Here is a 19,514-nt window from a genome sequence, read left to right on the forward strand (position 1 = left end):
TTATAATTAGATTCACGTGTAAGGTGCAGGTTAACTATGTGATAATAGGTATAATTATATAATTATTAATTGTATAATTAAAGTATAACTGTACCCTTGATCCATTAACTCCTTGAGCGCCGACGCGTCCTGTGACACCCGGTGCACCCTGTAACACACAAAATATCACGTTTACATTCAAAAATGACATAAATAGACAAATATTTTATGATTTAATTAAACCGTTTGCTTACCGGCAGCCCTGGAAAACCTGGTGGTCCATCTAATCCACTCTCCCCCTGGTGATAAACACAAAACAACGTGATAAACTGTTCTGTTTACTCCATTTTACAGCTAAACTATTCAGCAATAATATCAACATTATGTGCAATGTGACTTCAATAGTTTGTGCAATACCAGTATTCATATCATACGTAGGATTTACACTAATGTGCAGTATTTAGTGTCCGAGCACCAAAAGGTGGAAGGATCCTAATGGAATGCAAGCGATTATTATTATTTTTTATATTCTCATTTCTCAGGGGTAATACTTCAGTTGAATGTGTAACATTTCATTTTATCTTCAACATTCGGACCACGTGAAATATTTCATGTACAACATTGTTGTTGTTTCATTTTGTTATCTCCTTATCATGTGTGATATTTATTACCTCAGTATCACTGCCTGAATCACTTTTTACGGATGTTTTGTAGCCTTATTCTGATTTACTTATTTTACTTCAGTATTGTATCACACTTATATCTTATAACTTTCTACTTCTTAGGCTCTGCTGTTCTCATGTTCTGTGATTTAGTTTTCTTCTTGTTCTTATTGCTGTTCTTGTTCTTGATGTTCCACTTGTTCTCGTTGTTCTTCTTACTGATGTTGTTTTCCTGTTCTCATTGTTGTTGTTGGTCTTCTTGTTCTTGTTCTTGTTCTTATTGTTGTTCTTGTTGCTGTTCTTCTTCTTTTTGTTCTTATCGTTGTTCTTTTTGTTGTTCTTGTTCTTCTCGTTATTGCTGTTGCTCTTCTAATTGTTCTCGATGTTCTTGTTCTTACTGCTGTCCTTCTTGTTGTTCTTTTTGTTGTTTTTCCTGTCCTCATTGTTGCTCTTGTTGTGGTTATTTTTCTTCCTATCATTATATGTCTTTTATATTAATATTATGCTTGCTTTATCTTATCTCATGTTATCATTTAAGGGCATAATTCAATATTTGCACCTAATTTTGTCTTAAGTATATCAAAGTTTGCGTGAAAGCGTTGTGTTTGCTTTGGTATTAATGTGACTTGTTTTAGTTGATTGTACAAGATGAAATGTGCATTTGTAGTTCAAATATTCCTCTAAACGTCTCGATCTTCACACAGCAATACAACGAAGCAGTAACGTTTACGTGAGTCTCCAGAACAAGACTGAACTGCTACCATTTGTTATGATGAACATCACTCAGGCAAGGTGCAAATTCGTAAAACCTGACAACTTTTCCTTTTTAAAAAACAACTTCAGCTCATCACTCACATCAGGTCCAGGAGGCCCCTCCAGCCCGGAGCCACCTCGGACCCCCTGAGGCCCCTGCAGAGGAGATTAAACAAGTCAACTGAGCAGCGACGCATTATTAAAAATACACACAAAACACTGTATTCAGAGAGGGGATTAATGATACAGATTCCTGCCCACTGGTCAGAGCGCCCGTTTGAAAGCTGCGAGCCAAAGCAGAATCAAAGCAAGAGCCAGAGAATGGGAGTAAAAATGGGACTCGCTGCTGTTTTGGAGCTCAGAGTTCAAAGGCGGACTGGATTAGGGATTAAAACGGATTCAGGAGCGCATGTTTTTCTTTCACAAGAGCTCATGGTTTGCTTTGCTGCTTGTGTATTTTACACCACAACGAAAGAAAGAAGCCTATCACAGGAGGAAAGCTTGTTTTCTGCCATTGTTTTAGTTCATCCTGTAAAGCGTACTCGTGAATGAAGTGTTCTTAAGCCATAAATTCCTTTATGAAATGGAGAAAGGATGAATAAAACTGCAAAGAAGCTGTAAAGACACTCACAGGTGGTCCGATAAGTCCAGGTGGACCAGGTAAACCAGTTGAGCCCTGCACAAGAAAACAACAAAATAGACAAACATGACAACGTATTTAAGCAAAAACAGATATCACAGCAGCTCCAGGAGGGGATTTTTGTCTCGTTTCCACATAAATTCACACACTGACAAGCCAAAACATCATGACTCTTCCCTATTTGTCCCACATCCAGTAATTTAATTATGGGAACTTTCCGTTTAATCGATCCCAGATCTGCACTGTGTGTCAGTCTTATGAGATAATCCCTGTTATTCACTTTATCTTCGAATTTTTATAATACTGTAGGTCATCTGCACACTCCATTAAACCAACTATCAGGCCACAATCTATGTAATATAAAGGATGGACGATAATTAAAAGCATCAAGTGTTACCTTCTCGCCAGGTTCACCAACTTCCCCTCTCGGACCACTGAGACCAAGGAGACCCTGAGGAGGGAAATTTAAAAAATATAAAGTGTCCAAGTCATTTCTTTCTTGACTTGTCCTGTCAACATGAGTGTTTTAGCTCATGGTTTAAGTTTTCAGGTTTGTAGAAAGTACAATAAAAAGTGTTGCTGAAATTTTTACATCTAATTCAAACTTAGAGGCTGCAAACTCTTATTTTATTTGAAGATAAAGTGAGATCATGCTGACCTTGCCCGACCTGGACTACATGTTTTTTTTTTTTTTCTGTACATGCAATGGTGAATGAGTGCCTGGCTTTTCTCTCACCTTCCTTTCACAATAAACACACCACATATTCTGATTTTTTTTTTTTAGCCAAGATTTGTTAAACCTGCCATAAAAGTAGGTTTAACAAATCTCAACTTTAATCCTGAACTTAACGGTTAAGTTGGGTCAGCAGCTGATCAGATTTAGTTGTCTCTGAGTTAAAGACATGCACGGTGAATGATTAAAAGATATCTTTAAAAGCTTAATTAAGCTCTGATACTGTGATTTACCATGAAAATGACTGAATAAAGAGATGAACCTCCATTCCAGTTCAGTGTAGGTGTTGATGAAGTCTATATTTTAAAAAAAACAGATTGCACTAAATTATGCTTAGTTCCACTTCGGTCATTGATGAAACCCTTAAAAGCTCATTTCTGTGTATCAAAGTGACTAATTTATAAGTGTTTTTCGATAAAAAATAATCCCTTCCTGCTTTAAAATGGCTTAGATGTAAATCTACAGCTATGAAGTCTCAGCCTTTCACTCACTGCAGCTCAGCACACCAGCTCACCCAGTGACAAGCTGCAATATTGATAAACTGATTCTGAAGAGGAAAACTGATACAGAAAGCTCAACACTGCAAGCTGACAACATGAGTTTCTTCGGCTTTATACACATGAAATTATGGAAATCATCGGCACACTACTGCAGTTTCAAGGTCCTTGAATGTCATATTTGGCTCATTATGCGTCTTCTAGCACATACAAATCACCATATGGACCTGTTAATGTGCTGTAAAGTGGTTTTAGCTGCACTACAATAATCTTCACAGAAATATTCGTATAATCTCCCACATGACATGACAACTAACTATAGTGATCACTAATGCAGAAAACTGGGCTTAAGGTCTAGTTCAGTCATTGAGACCTCAAAAAAAGTGGATAATTATGTAATTAATTATCTTTTGACCAAAATGTGCCTGATAGAGAGGCAGAATTTGAACTCCTTGCCAGAATCTTATTTTCTTTGGTCAGAAAGTTCTGGATTTACATCAAATAGTTAGTATATTTGCAGAAACGGTTGAATTTTGGGCAAAGTAATTACATGGCCGTGTGTGTTTTGGCAAAACTTAAAAAGTAAGAACTTAAAGTGGCAGGAAAAGCAACTGGCTACAAGTCATTTTCAGGGGAAGCTGGAAACCCAAAGCTACAAACTGTGTGATGTAATACCAATCGCAGGTTATTCAGGGCTCAAAATGACGCACTGAAGCGTCACTGGATGCTTTCCCAGGACTCTGCAAAACCTCCTGTTCAGTTCGATGTAAAAAATGCAAGTTAAAAGTTAGCTGCTAGCCAGTTCTCAATGCTATTTAATCACACTTTTTGTTTTTACTGCAGCATTAACTACATCAATGATCCCTTCAGCAACACTTTAAAGTTGATTTAGCAACAATTTCATCATTTACCACCTGGCTGGTTTGTAACTTTGCTGCTCGTAGTTTAACACATAATTAAACATCTTTCATTGACCAGTTGGTTGAGGTGTCTTTAGATGAACACCAAATGTACAAAATAAGAAACTAAGTCTTAGAGGTTGCAGCAGATTGTGTACAGTACAACCACATGTTCCTGACCTGACACATGCAGAATTTCACAACAGTAAATCAGGAGGTTTGACTTTTCCTCCTTGCAGAAGCAGCTGTGCAGTGTAATTCCTCACCTCATCACCTTTTTCCCCTTTGGATCCTCGTTCTCCTCTGTAACCCCAAAGGCCCTGACGGAGCCGAGGAGACACAAGATGGAAACATTTCAACAGATGAACACATAATTTACCATTTTTAACACGGTCATGCTATACATGATGTGCTAACCGGCGGTCCAGGAGTACCAGGTGACCCCTGCTGACCATCTTCCCCGTTTTCCCCGTCTCTCCCTGGGGTTCCTGCCCGTCCTGGAGGACCCCTGGGACCGAGATCACCCTGAAAAAACAAAATTATTTAAGATAAGCCACTGCTGATCATCACTGCTTCTTCATCTGCCTCTTAGTAAATATTAAAACCCAAAAAAGCTCAACTAAACATACAACAGGTAAAACCTCAACTCTCCACAGCTGTGAGGAGCTTCACAGTGGAGAAGCTCCATTATAAATTAAAGGTTTGCAGTGTGAAGACTCCAGCACTCGGCGGATCCATTCATCACTCAGCTGAAGAACAACACTCTGTCTAGAAGGTTTTGGTTTGCAATAACTCTGATCTGCAGACAGGTGGAACACACGCACAGACCCACAGTGAATGGATAAAACACCTGTGTTGGCACACGGCGTTACATTGGAGAGGATGATGCTCCAGTGTTGGACATGCAGAGGCTGGCATGATGGATTACTGAACACTGGCTGGTTCACTGACAGCAATGCACCTTTTCAGCATTCATAAGCTCTTTATAAACATGCAATTAATGGGTTGTAATCCATTCTAAAGTCGTAAGTTGTTTTTTTTAAACTGCATGTTGATGTAAACCATCTGTCAACAATCATAATTCTCCTTGTAAAGACAACTCTTTCATATATCAGCTTCCAATTATTGGTGTCCATTGGAGTTAATATTATAAACACTGACCTTTAACTGGGTTTTAAATCATTTCCTATGTGTATGTTGGATCAATTGGCTCATTTACTCTATGAAATAGCTCAATTTCCCAAAGCTTGCGTGGTTTCAAATTCCCTTTTTGACCAAAAACCTCAAATATATTAAGATTGCAATGAGAAAAAACAACGAAATGTGACAAATTCTCAAATGGCCTCACCAATATATCAAAATTTTCTCAATTGTTGTTAATTTGCTAATTATTTCATCTCTACGACTTTGAAGCCGAGCTTATGGAATCTCGTAATGTGCATCACTTACATTGACAAGAGTAATAAAGCAGCAGCATATTGTTCTCTCTTCTTTCTTTCTGTCATTTGCTAATGCCAACATTTGAAGGGTTTGGAAGCAGAGTGGTCTAACCCACTTCCTGTAGTTTTTGAGAAAAATGGGTTCAAAGTTTTGTCTTTTCTAGAACGGTCTAACATTAGCAGCACCAGTGTAACGCTGCATTTCAGTTGTGGGTTTGACCACTTTTTTTACTAAAATCTAAACCATAAAATATTACAGAAATTCTATAAAAATCAGCTCAGATTTTTTGTGGGTTCAACCACTCTGCTTCATTTTTTCTACTGGTCTGGCAACAGAACTGGTGACTGTCTAAACTTGCGGTTCTGAATCTTTTTTTTGGCTCATGACCCTTAAAAACAAACAAATCCTGAAGGTCAAATCATCCAGCAAAAGTGAGAATTAACTAAACGGAACTTTTTGTTGCAGAAATACTTCTTATGACTTCCAAAGGTTTATTGTGAATCCAGTGATTTATGCTGGAAATCAAACCAACAAAGTAGTGCGTAGAGTACGTATACACGTGAATCTATAAGTGAGAAGTAAATGTGGTTATTTATGTGCAAACTAAAATATACAACAACAAAGAGTAGATCAATATCCTCAGACACATTGGTCTAAACAGAGCCGACACCAAAGGCGACTGATTGTTTCCAACTCTCCCAGACCTCACTGTTCCTCATTACAAAGCTCAAACCTCACTCTGTACGCTACACTCTGGCTTCAGTTTCCATCTAGACTTCCAGGATCCATGTTTATATATTCTGAGACGGTCTTTCAGATGGATGTAACACAGTTAAATTAACTTCTACCTTTAGAAACCCAAACAAATTAAGTCAGAGCCACAGTCTAAATGTAGTAAACTTGATTAACTCAGCCTCAGTCTAATCACATAGTAGAACTTCTTAATTTAGCAATAAAATACATTCAGAGTTTATTCTCTGAATAGGGTTACATCATAGGGAGTTTTCACGCACGGAGGCTTTCCAAACACCCACTCCCTGTAACCACACTCCAGCTACGTTACACTTCATTCATTTAGAACAAGCTGCTGCACGAACACACTTTGTTCAGTCCCACAAAAATCTGTTTTAAACTCAGACCACCATGCCAAAATTTCAACCAAACACCAAATACGTCAGATTAAATGAAAACAGAAAGAAGAGAAAATGATGCCCAAAATAAAAGCAATATAAAATTAAGTAGAAGCATGATGGAACCCGATAGCAAAGCAAACCTCAATAAGTTCTAAGAATTTTAAGAAACTCAAATTCAAAGAATAGAGTTACATCTAATAATAAGTGTGTTTTGGGATGAACAGCCTTGATTGACAGGTTTTTCTACTCTAATATAATTCTTTATTTTTTTACCCTTTTGTAGCCGTGGGACTTCGTATTTAGGTGGAATCTGCAACTCTGGAGAAACATTGTTAGCATGTGCCAGATTTATTGCTGTGGTAAACTGTTTTAACATTTAATAACTGACTTTGACGATCCAGAACTAAAATTATATACACTTACAATATCATAATGACTGTAATTACATAGTGACTACCCAGATTTGTTATTATAGATATATATATATAATGTTATTCTGACTGGTCAGAACAGTTAGAAATATCTTTAAATCAGTTTTCAGTGTTTTAAATAATAGTTGCAGATATATCAAACATCAATATGACTAATTCCAGTTGTTGTGCAAGACGCTGCTCATGCAAAGTTTCCCATCCAATATTGGCCCAACAAAGCATTTGAACAGTGTTAGAAGAAATAATGGTAATGGCTGTGGTGGATAAGACACTTAGAAAACGGTGTGAAAAAGGCAAAAATGATCTGCAAGAAGTTTGAGAAGAAAGAGAGCTTCATTAATCAGAGAGTTATGGTTGAACTTTACGAAAAACATTTTCTTCAGACTGCAGTTGCAGTACCACAGAATGTATGAAAAGCAAGTTGCCTCAGCCTCCGACCTGCCATAGCTTCTGGAATATCTACAGAATATGTTTATTTTGCATCGTCAAAACTCGACTTCAAGATATCTGTAATTACATTCTCAGTAGGCAGAATTCCTCTTTGAGGTATCTATGTCATTCTGACCACTTCAGAGTTTATATAAGATATCTAAAACGGACAATGTAGGTATCTTGAAATTGGAGGATTCAAAGAATACATGACTAGCCTGAATTCAACTGTAGTTAAATGAAGCTGGAATTACAACTAGCTTTAATTCAACCGCAGAAATCTGAAACTCAATTTTGGACATCTGCAATGAGAAACCCCATGCACATGAACGGTTAAAGTGACATCGTTCACTTCATTGACATTGCTGATATCTGAAATGTTCTTTCTGATGAGGAAACTAAAATTAAATCCAGTCTATCTATTAAATTGAAATTAACTGCTCCTGTCACATGCACCAGCACAGATGTGAACAGAAGTCTATTTTAGGCATATTCAGGGTATACTCAAAAAATGTTTAAGGTATGTTAAAGCATATTTAAGATGTATTTAAGACATATTTGCAGTGCATTGTCAATGTGTTAAAGGTGCTGAACATTGTATTTAAAGCATGCTAAATGTGTTGAAGGTGCATTTAGCTTGTAATAAAGGCATATTTAGGGTGTATTTAAGGAATATCTAAGGTGTGTTCAGGGCATATGTAGGGCTAATTAAAGGAGTTTTTTGAGGTGTATTTAAAGCATGTGAAAGATGTTTTAAAGGCACCTTTATAGCACATTATATATACACATCCACATCTAATGAACTGTGACGAGCTAGTCACTGAACTGTATTCTACAAAATTTAACTTTAACATTTAATGTAGCTACAGCTTTTCCAGGACAACAACATCTCTTAACACCGTTTTTCTTTGCCACCTTCAAGTGTAACTGTGGCACTAGATTGAATTCTTAATACACAAGGAAAATCACAGAAAAAGGTATTAATTGACAAACAACAAAATAAGACAAAATTGTCAATCATATGAGCAAGAAAAATCTGTACTCTTACTAAATATGTACCATTATCTGTCTAAAAGTCAAACTTGCTGACTTTATGTTAAGCTAACGATGTTATGCTATATTAGCTTGATATAGTACGAGTTAGCTAGCTTGTATTATACTTTTTGTTAAATTACAGACTATTGATGATTAAAATGACATACAAAGAAAAGACTTGCATGCAAAAATAACAAAACAAGTTAATAATGTCCGCATTAAAAAACTGTATTTCTTTTATTTTGCAAAAAAAGATTCTTGCAAAAGGTTAAACTAGTTGACATTACGTTAGGCTAGTAACATTATACTATCAAATTCATGTTAAATTGCTTTTCTCCCTATAGTTCTTCAAGTGTAAAAACATCATGCCACCCTGTTTATTCCCATGTTGCTTGACAAAAAGCTCTTCCAGATCAACAGCATCATATAACAGAGTTTTCTTGAAGCTCTTCATGTGCACTAACATGATACTAAGCCTGGCCCTTTTTATTAATAAGTTGCTTTTATTCTATCTTAGTAACTTCTGGATGAGGAAGTGTTGGTTTAGCTTCTTACCATCTCTCCTGGCATCCCTGGTTGTCCTCGCTCTCCAGGTTCACCAGGTGGGCCCTGAGAAAGAAGATCGCTCAAATACATGCATTCATGGTCGTCATTTTCTTTAATAATTGTGAATTTGAGCAAATCTCTGACCTCTAAGCCGGGTGTGCCCATCTCTCCAGGTGGTCCTGCAGGGCCTTCTTTAGTCTGCAAGCTCACAGAGAAGAAAGCAGCCTCAGGTTCACAGGAACTAACAAAACAGGTCAACGCTAACATTTAAAGGTTATCACAGCATACTTACAGGCCAACCAGAGAGAAGCATCTGGTAGAAGTTGGTTTGCTGCAAAAAGAATGGAAACACAGGGTAAGTTATAGATGCAGGAGTGAGAATAAACTGAAATAAAACAAGAAATGATACCAGTCCTCATTCATGAAAACAGAACTTTTATCAAACTCCAAAGTCAGTGCAGGTAAAAATGCATCTTTGCTTCATCGCTGACCCTCTCTCAGAATGAATGTCCATATATAAATGGCCTCCACAGGTCGTCCACATAAAGTTCAAAGCACACACAGTAACAAATCCCCTCCACAAAACACGAGCAGACTTTTATTTCTATCATCTTCTTTCAATAACAGACTTGAAGTCCTCCATCACACTGACATACTGTGTGAGTGAGTATTATACAATGTACAGCTGTGGCCGATGCAGGGAGATTAAACAGATGAGGACGGAGTTCGGCTTGCACGCACAATAACGGCAGGATCAGAGGTTCTACAGACAGTCTGGGGATCTTATGGGTCGAGGTACGACGGAGGATCATTTGATGTCCTGACAATGAATTATCTGAGCACTAAAGGAGAGAAGAAAAATCGTCTCTTAAGCTCTGGATGGCTTTCACTTTGAAAGAACACTAAGAATCCTGTTTGCTTACCAGGATTTAGATTAAAATGAAAGGTATCAGTTTCAACTCTACTTTCAGTAATGAGATCAGTCGAAGTCCTTAACGTATCTGGATTGGCCTGCTATAACAAGGACTTACTAGCCGTTGTACAGCAGCTACAACATTAATGCGGCTGTACAACCTCTTTCAAGTTTGTAATAGGTTTGGAAGGACAACAAGCACCTCTCAAAGTCAAGTTGCAGTTTTCTCTTCTCAAACAACACCAGTCAAATTCACCCCGTTGGCTACCATAACAAACCTCTGGTGTTCTGTCCCCTACGTGCTCATAGAACTGGAGTTATGTCCAGTAGCAAAAAGCAGGAAAGCCGTAAGATCCTACACCACAATGGAAACAGAAAGGGCTGACTTTGGCCTTTCCTGAAATAATCTGAGTTCTTGCTATGGAAAACTGCCTTTAAAGCCCAAACACCAAAGCCAGAGGAAAAAATTTGCCTACTTCAGAAGATGTCTTCTAACTGCTTCACAACTGACTTTAAAAAAAAAAATGTATATCTTGTTAGCAAGATAGCCCCAAATACAGAATAATAGCTGTGTTTTGCCACCTAATTCACGTTTCATCATAATGCTAACGATTATCGCGGTATCATGCTAACATTTGCTGATCAGCTCTTAACACAGACAGTATATAAAAGACGAATGTAGCCACCGTGACCTCAACCACTGATTATCGACAACCATTATGAAGCCTTGTATTTGGAATTTTTGCCATCGACATCTTAGGTCTTTTGAAAGTAGACGGTATTCATTAGAGAGGATATGATTGAGAACACGAGGGCATGAATTATGCCCCTATGGTTGCCAATTCTCAATAACAAGATAGCGCAACAAAAACATACCCTGTGTTATGATCTGATTTACTGTAAATGTGACCATGGTTTACTAAAAGAACACAATGCTGTATTGAAGATGTCTTCAAACTACATATTGAGACCATTAGAAGAATGTTCACCGAGATAACAAATGCAGAAAGATTTAAGGTTTTTTATCATTGACTTCCAAGCAATCTGACTTCTTTCTGCAGCCAGAGAAGTCGCCTCCAACTGTCTGTTAGAAATAATTCAGGTGTACGGTCATTCCAAATTGGCTTCACTTTTACATATCAAAGATAAATCCAACTTTTAAATTCAGTTTACAGCAATTAAGACATAAAACCAGTATGTTAGTCATTAGTCCGAGGCTTAAGGAAAGCATCCATATCAAACTGGAATGGCCATCTCTAAACAGAGGGGGTTTGCACCTATAATGCAGTGATAAGGTCTCTCCCCAGAACGTTTCATCATCATTAACATCTTGGTCACTCCTGACTTGGCAGATTTACATTCTTTGTTGTATAAACTGGCAGCTCCATCACCATGATGGCTGTCGCCGTTGGTGGACCAAATGCTTTCACAACAATTCACACCTGGAAGCATGTGAGTCCTGGGTTGTTAATGGGTAGCTATATGACCTGTAGTGACTATGTATTCTGTAACTCTCCATCAGTCAGTTAGAACTGAAGAAGACTCTTGGATGAAGGTGAAACGTCTTCAACAACCTTTAAGAGGAGTCCAGTTGATTTTTACTGAAGCTCCTGCAATTATCATGACCTGGATGACTGAGAATCTTCACAGACAGAATGGATAAATGTAATATTTTTATTCACTGGTGACTTTTACACCAGTTAGTACACAATTACTACACTTACTACAAACTTGAGGCAAAACGTAACCAACTTTCATTACATTTATTTGAAACAACATGAAGGTATTTTAGTTCAGAATCAAAATGGAGCCCAGACCAAATTACTAATCAACAGCCAACGGACAAACTGACAAATGCAATCCCAAGACCCATGCTGCTAAAGATGACAAGGAATGGCAGTAATGACAAAGCTTTGTTGTTGAGGTTGTCTGGAAAGGTAATTTCACAATATATTTTTCTGTTTACTTTCCACAACTACCTATGACTGTAGGGCCATTTTTCAAGCCCAAAGATGTGCAGGTAGAAGGACTGCACGATGAGCTACATGAACTCATCACAGCCTCTTGTAAATACGCTAAGGAATAAAAGAAGTATATTGTACCTGGAACGCCGCCCATTCCTCAGCGGTGTTTTTCCACAGGTACAGGGAGGGTAACCCTGGCGGTCCAGGAGGTCCCGAATCCCCCTGTTTCCCAGGACGCCCTTCAGGGCCTGTCTTCCCCTGAAAAGGAAGTTGTACATCGTGCAAGACGAATCAGTTCACATGGGACTCTAGTACAGCAGCTCTTGTTTGTAATATTACATCATAGGAGTGATTTGATACAACACTGGGGTTCTGGCATGAACACAAGAATTTATAGAAGAACGCATTAAACTGTCTGAGGTCAAATGGAGCTTTAAAACAAGATACCATCTTGGATGTTATTTCAGAGCTGAACAGAACAGGAGTGAACATAAATCCCAAGGAGGTGAGTAGACCGAGTTAACACATCGTCATAGATTACTGCATTGCAAACAAGCTGGTGTTACCTTATCACCTTTAAACCCGGGAAGGCCAGGCTCGCCTGGACAGCCCTGTGGAAACAGAAACTCTTCATAAAACTCAGAAGACAAGAACGCTGTGAGGATGAAGCATTTTTCAAGGTACAAAATCGTATTTATGAACTTCTTCCAAAACCCATAAATAATGAACTGTCCAAAGTGTAGTTTCTGCTACTCTATAGAAGCAAAAACAGTGACTTCCAACATGAAAAACTACAGGAACATGCAGAAACCTGCTCTTGTAAAACTCCAGTTCATGGTCTGTTGAAAGGTTAACCCATTTCAATAAAATGCTGAGATTAACAGTAGGGTGTCTAGATACATGGAGCAGTAAGTGTACATTTAAATCAGTTGGAATTGTGTCTCCTTTACAAGCTATGTTGTTTTGGTAGTTCTTGTGGAATCAGGAAAAGTTCATATATTTGGCGAATCCTCCAAGAAACTTGCAATAAACTTTAACAGAAGACCAGTTTTCTGCAGGTTTAGTGATTCCCTGCAGCAATTTTATTTAAAATTTGAATAATGTGACAAATTTTCATTTAAGTGGGAGGTAAGGGGTAGGCTGAATATCAGCCTAGCCGATAATCAGATCCAATATCTGGCATCTGTATTGTTATTTTATGCTGTTTTGGTTCAGATGCAGCTTCTTCTCCCAAAATAAAGACAAATAAATAAGACCTAGTCATTAATAGGTTTCATCTCAGTTTGTTATTCCTAGCTTTGATACAAAGATTTGCACTTTTACTCCAAATATAGATAGTTACCAAATACTGCTTATTGCTCTCTTTAAATACGAATATTTAACACTGGCATTGGCCCTGGAAAATAAACACATACAAGCATGTCAATCGACCCCTAGTCAGAGGTACATTGGGATAACAAGTCAATAATACACAACATGTCCTGAATAGATGATGCAAAGAAAATTGTGGCACATTGTCTGAGTCCATTATTTTCAACAACAGGACATCTGGCAGTGCACTATTACCTTCATACAATGGCCCATCACTAAAAGAAGGCTAGGACATCAATTTTACACAGCTCAGTTGTAGTCTGTGAACTCATGGCTTGGTCCATTTCAGCAAAGATTATTGATGATAATCTATTATAGATCAGGCAAAATGCAGAATCAAGCCAATACATGGATACTACTGTAATAAGAATACATTCCAACTTCAGAATTTATTAAAAAATGTTGGTTAAAGCTACCAAAATATTCGTTTTCATTCTCAATACATATTTTATCAAAGGTGCTGGCGTGTCAGAGATACAGAGAAGGTGTCCTTTAATGTTGGTGCCCCCATATTCATCCATTTTAATAGAGCCTCATAAAGAGGCTGGGTGGTGTCTGGTTTACTTTAAGTTCTCTTTTTATTTAGTTCCTTAGTTTAAGTTCTGCTTTCTTTCGCCGTTTGGATAAATTTAGGTAGCAAAACTACTTATTGTTTCCACTAAAAGATCATGGTTTGTTTAAAATGCACCTTTCACAACATTAACCACATGTTAGAAAGCAAACTTGTAGTTGCCTAAAAAAAGAGCGACAATGATGACACAAGCCAAAAACATCTGGTTACGCACTTATGACATCTGTTTCCGTAACTTCTGATTGATTTTTATTGGGTTGTCAAGCTACTTTAAGTGTTAACAATGAAACTAAGGAGTACCTTTGGCATCAAATGTGACACACAGGGCTCCTACCAAAGCAGCTGTATGTGACACATTAAGAGTGACACCAGGAAGAAATACTTGTTGCAGCCATTTTGATGTCCGATTTTATTACACTTATGATTTTAATGCATATTTTAATGCTCAGAAAAGCTTATTTTTTGTGGACATGTCGTAGAAATGCACGTACTTCCCTGAGACATACTCTTTGTGAAAATATAAGGTTTGACACATAACTTCTAGGGACCAATTCTACAACCAGAGAAGCCAGCCAGGCTTTAGATGTACATGAGCAGAGAGAAGCCAACGGGACATCTTCCCTCCTGTTCCCTACAGCCGGCTCCAATCACGGTAATCGTGCTGAGAGACCCTGTGGATTTTATGGCAGCGTGACTCCAGATGTATCCAGATGTGCTGTGTACTTTTGGTTCTGTTTGTCCTGCAGCCCCTGTAATGGCCCACCTCTTAAAGCAGCTAAGCCTTCCGACTGGATGGCTTAAGTTGACTTTGCTCCTCTTCTGCACCAGCCAGACAATTTGGTAGCCAGAGGTGAAGATTGTCATAATGACTAATGCTATGACAAACTGTTGAAGCTCTTTTACAATGTGGCTCTCTGAGTGCTCACATCACGGCATCAAAGACATGTGGATGGACATATGTTTGAGCAGTGTAATCATCCCTGATCAGAGTCAGATGGCGGCTGATGGAGAACAGCTCTTGTAAGCCGTAAAGCATAAACAGTCATCACACTTTCTCTATTCACATGGCTTGTCCTGACTTCTTCTTATATCTCATCTAACAATGCATGGCTCTGATATTATACGTCCAATTTACTGTTAAATCGGTGGGACACAAGCCTTTTCTTTGGCCATCAATATCCTGAAAAACTGCAATGGTCATAAACACAAAAGGTTTGATTCCTTGAGAACTTTACGAGGGCATTTCAAAAAGTGTTTAGCTTCACCACAAAACGTTGCAAGAGAAGGATTGTTGGTTCTTGCATTATTTTTCAACACAGTCCCCTTTAACTTCAATGTATTTGGTCTCTATGGAAGAAAGTTACACCTTGAGTCTCCACTCACTCGTCAATAGCATCTATGATCTTTTCCTCACTTTGAAAATGGCGCAAATGGGATTTCAGTTTAGAAAAACGCATAAAAGTCAGATGGTGCAGGTCAAGTGAGTAAGTTGTATGGAAAAAAAGTTCAAAGCCACATCTGGCTGCTTGCACGATCGCCATGTTTAGAATGATGATAAGGCCATGCATGCTGGTAATGAGTATCTGGAGGCTCAAATGTGACCTTTTGTGAAGCTTGCACATCGGTGGAACAAGTGCACTGAAGTTAAAGGAGATTATGCTGAAAAAAAATGCAAGAACAATCCTTCTCCTGTGACAGACTGTGGTGAGGCTAAGAATTTTTTGAAGGACCCTTGTACATCAGGCAGAGCTATGTAGGTTCTTTTCTTTACTATCATTTAGTAAAATATGCATGGATTACACTTGGATCCATGCAAAAGTAATAAAACTAAGAAACAAGTTTTTTAGAACATTTACCTCTTGCCCTGGGGGACCCATTCTGCCTGGTGGTCCCCTCTGGAGCCGGTAGATTTTACCATCCGATCCCTGAACTAGGTCTCCATCTCTGGATACAATAGTCACTATTCCAGTGCGATCCTTGTCTGGCTGTTCAAAGTGTGTGGGGCTCTTTGTGGTGATGGGTTTTCCCTCCTCTACCTTTGCAGATGTAGCAGAAACAACAACATGAGAGGTGGGTGAAACAGTTCTGGTCTCTTCTCTTGGTTTGTTGGGGTCTGTGGATGTTCTGGGATCTGAAGGGGCCTTAGGAAGCACAGGAGACCCTAGTGACGGTTTCTTAGAGGAACTTTCGATGTCTAAGTCAATGATATCATTGGAAGGTTTTCCAGGGAACAGCGATGAAGTCCTCCCTCCAGAATCTGTCTTCTTCTCTGTTGTAATATTCTCCTCCTGATTTTTAGATGACAGCTCAGGCTTCCCCTTGGGTCCATTTCTGGTAGGTTTCCGATGAGGGTCTACTTGGAAGACTGGATCCAACAAGTCGGTGTCCTCGTCCACCAGAAAGACGTCCCCACGACCTGCTGAACCTTTGCGATTGGGTCTGGGAGGCAGCGTCCCGTCCCCTCGAGCACTTCCCCGTCGCAGGAATGCATTCTGTTGAGAAACAAAGACAAGAATTAAGAATTATTCATGGTCCGTGTCTTAGACATTATTATAGCGGTTTTCTGTTTTGATGTTAGTAGATGTATGGGGTATTGTGTGGCTTTGCATTGCTGTGGTAGACTGTCTGAGAAGCATTAAAAATCCTGACAAACATCATCTTTGCAACATCTTTGGATTGCAGTTTTGAAATTACTAGCAACCGCTACGGTTAGACAATCAATAGTAAATAAAGTGGTGCTGCACTAAGAGTATAGACCGTATACCTGAAGATGATCCGACAAAATGAAAAATGTCATCTGCAAATTCTATAACAGTATTTTAATACTGAAAAGATGAAAGGAATAAAAGCCATGTGTACATTAAATCAAATTGTATTGTGAATGAAGTTATGTAATCCAGAAATACTGAAGTTGTCTTGACACGATTCCTACTTAAAAGACCTAAATTTGCCTCAAACCACAGACCCTTATCCATGGGAAAAAAACAAAAACAAAACACTGCTGCAGTCTCTCTTCCCATCATCTCTTCCCTGACATCTGGTTTCATTTCATCTGCCTTCAAGTCAATTAGTTCCTCATCTTTTCAAGACAGTTACCATTAACCCATCTGCCATCAGAAACGGCACACCACTACTGATTTTGTCATTTCTATTCAAAACACTTGAATGCTACGTCTCTAATTAGCATTTCGGTGGTTTGCACTGAGCTCCCTGGTGAAGCCAAACCGCTAAGAACTTAGAGAAAACTCATGAACCTTTCAGGACTGCACTCTGTTTGCTCTTTGACTATTACTACAGGCCAGGTATCACGTTCACATTTGCATCTTTGCTACGCTGTGGTTGGAATTCCATTGCTGTTGTGTAGTAAATACTGACAATAAAGCTCTCCAAAACCATGAAAGGAAATTCCCTACCACCCAAATTTCAGTGCAGTCCCTGAAAGCCTGTACATCTGTTATCCCTCAGCTGATATTCAGGTTAAAGCATGCATCTCTGCTGATCTCTACTTGGATTTTCTTCACAAGTTTTACATAAATCTGGACAAGATGTACAGGGATGTTCGGTCCCTGTACAACCAAAGTGAGAGCTGTGTCCGCATACTCGGCATTAAGTCAGACACGTTTCCGGTGGGTGTTGGACTCCGCCAGGGCTGCCCCTTGTCTCCAATCCTGTTTGGTTTTCATGGACAGGATTTCAAGGCGTAGTCGTGGTGGGGAGGGTTTTCGGTTTGGGAGCCTCAGGATCGCTTCTCTGCTTTTTGCGGATGATGTGGTTTTGTTGGCATCCTCAGACTGTGACCTCCGGCACACACTGGAGCGGTTTGCAGCCGAGTGTGAAGCGGAAGGGATGCGGATCAGCACCTCCAAGTCCGAGGCCATGGTTCTCTGCCGGAAACCGGTGGAGTGCTTCCTCCGGGTTGGGGGGGAGTTGCTTCCCCAAGCGAAGGAGTTTAAGTATCTCGGGATCTTGTTCACGAGTGATGAGAAAATGGAGCGAGAGATGGACAGGCGGATTGGTGCGGCGTCAGCAGTAATGTGGGCATTGTACCGAACCGTCGTGGTGAAGAGGGAGCTGAGCCATAAGGCGAAGCTCTCGATTTACCAGTCCATCTACGTTCCAACCCTCACCTATGGTCATGAGCTTTGGGTAGTGACTGAAAGAACAAGATCGCGGATACAAGCGGCCGAAATGAGCTTCCTCCGTAGGGTGGCTGGGCTCAGCCTTAGAGATAGGGTGAGGGGCTCAGACATCCGGAGGGAGCTCGGAGTAGAGCCGCTGCTCCTTCACATCGAAAGGAGCCAGTTGAGGTGGTTTGGCCATCTGATTCGGATGCCTCCAGGGAGACTTCCTCTGGAGGTTTTCCGAGCACGTCCGTCTGGGAGGAGACCCCGGGGCAGACCCAGAACTCGCTGGAGAGATTATATATCTCGTCTGGCCTGGGAACGCCTCGGGATCCCCCAGGAAGAGCTGGAAAGCGTTGCCGGGGGGAGGGACGTCTGGAACGACCTGCTTCGCCTGCTGCCCCCGCGACCCGGCCCCGGATAAGCGGAGGAAAATGGATGGATGGATGGATGGACAAGATGAAGGTGTGCTGGCTTATTTTGTACCTGTTCTGTCTGGGAGACTTTTACCTCTATTAAAAGCACTACAGTGCCTCATTTCCCTGTGTCAGGAGCCTTGGCATAGTTCAGGACAAATTAGACAACCTGCCAATTCCTCAGAGACTCTAGTTTCAATGCTGTTCAAATAGCTGAGATCCCCTCCTCTCTCACTTTGTCTTACATGTCTTCGAATGCGTTTATGTATTTTAGAGCTTCAGACCAAAGCTTACAACTATTCTCTAAATGTTCTCACTGTAAATTTAGCTGTAAATCAGTGTGGTCTGCTGTCAGAATGTAAACTTATTATTATTGACTCCCACTTTGTGGCTTCTTTCTCTCAAAACAAACACAGCAGTTTCTGTGATATCCAGAGGTGACGATGCAAACACTCCAAATTAACAACACACCAAACGGACCAGGCACTTTTCTCTCTTGCCAGTCATGCCACAATACACACACACACGGCAAAACTCGCTAAAATGTTGGGCCTCAGGGATTGGTGGAATAGCGAGAGAGGCCTTTCAGGGGAAGGGCTATAAATGTTGTTTGATGACCCTAACGGGCTGAAATGAAGCACTCTAAAGTGGAACTGAGAGGCATATGGAGAGCAGGAGGACAGGAAGAAAAAGAGGCAGGGATGTGCATGGTCTGAGGATGAAGGTGCAGAGTTGTACCTTTCAGAGAGCACGTCTACTGTAGATAGGTAAATTACAGTAGAGCAGTGAAAAAAGTCTAAGCTGCATTTTTGTCTGTAATTTACCCATTTTTCTTGTAACATCAGAGATTTAAACAAGAACGCACGCATGGAAATAGCACTGAGGTAAAAACTAAGTGTATGGGGACAAGGAGGCATTATTCCTAACCAATCTGCCAACCAAATGAAACACTGCATGAGTTTTCTGAACTCATTTCTCATT

The sequence above is a fragment of the Acanthochromis polyacanthus genome, chromosome 18 (genome assembly GCF_021347895.1).
Source record: "Acanthochromis polyacanthus isolate Apoly-LR-REF ecotype Palm Island chromosome 18, KAUST_Apoly_ChrSc, whole genome shotgun sequence".
Classification (NCBI taxonomy): domain Eukaryota; kingdom Metazoa; phylum Chordata; class Actinopteri; family Pomacentridae; genus Acanthochromis; species Acanthochromis polyacanthus.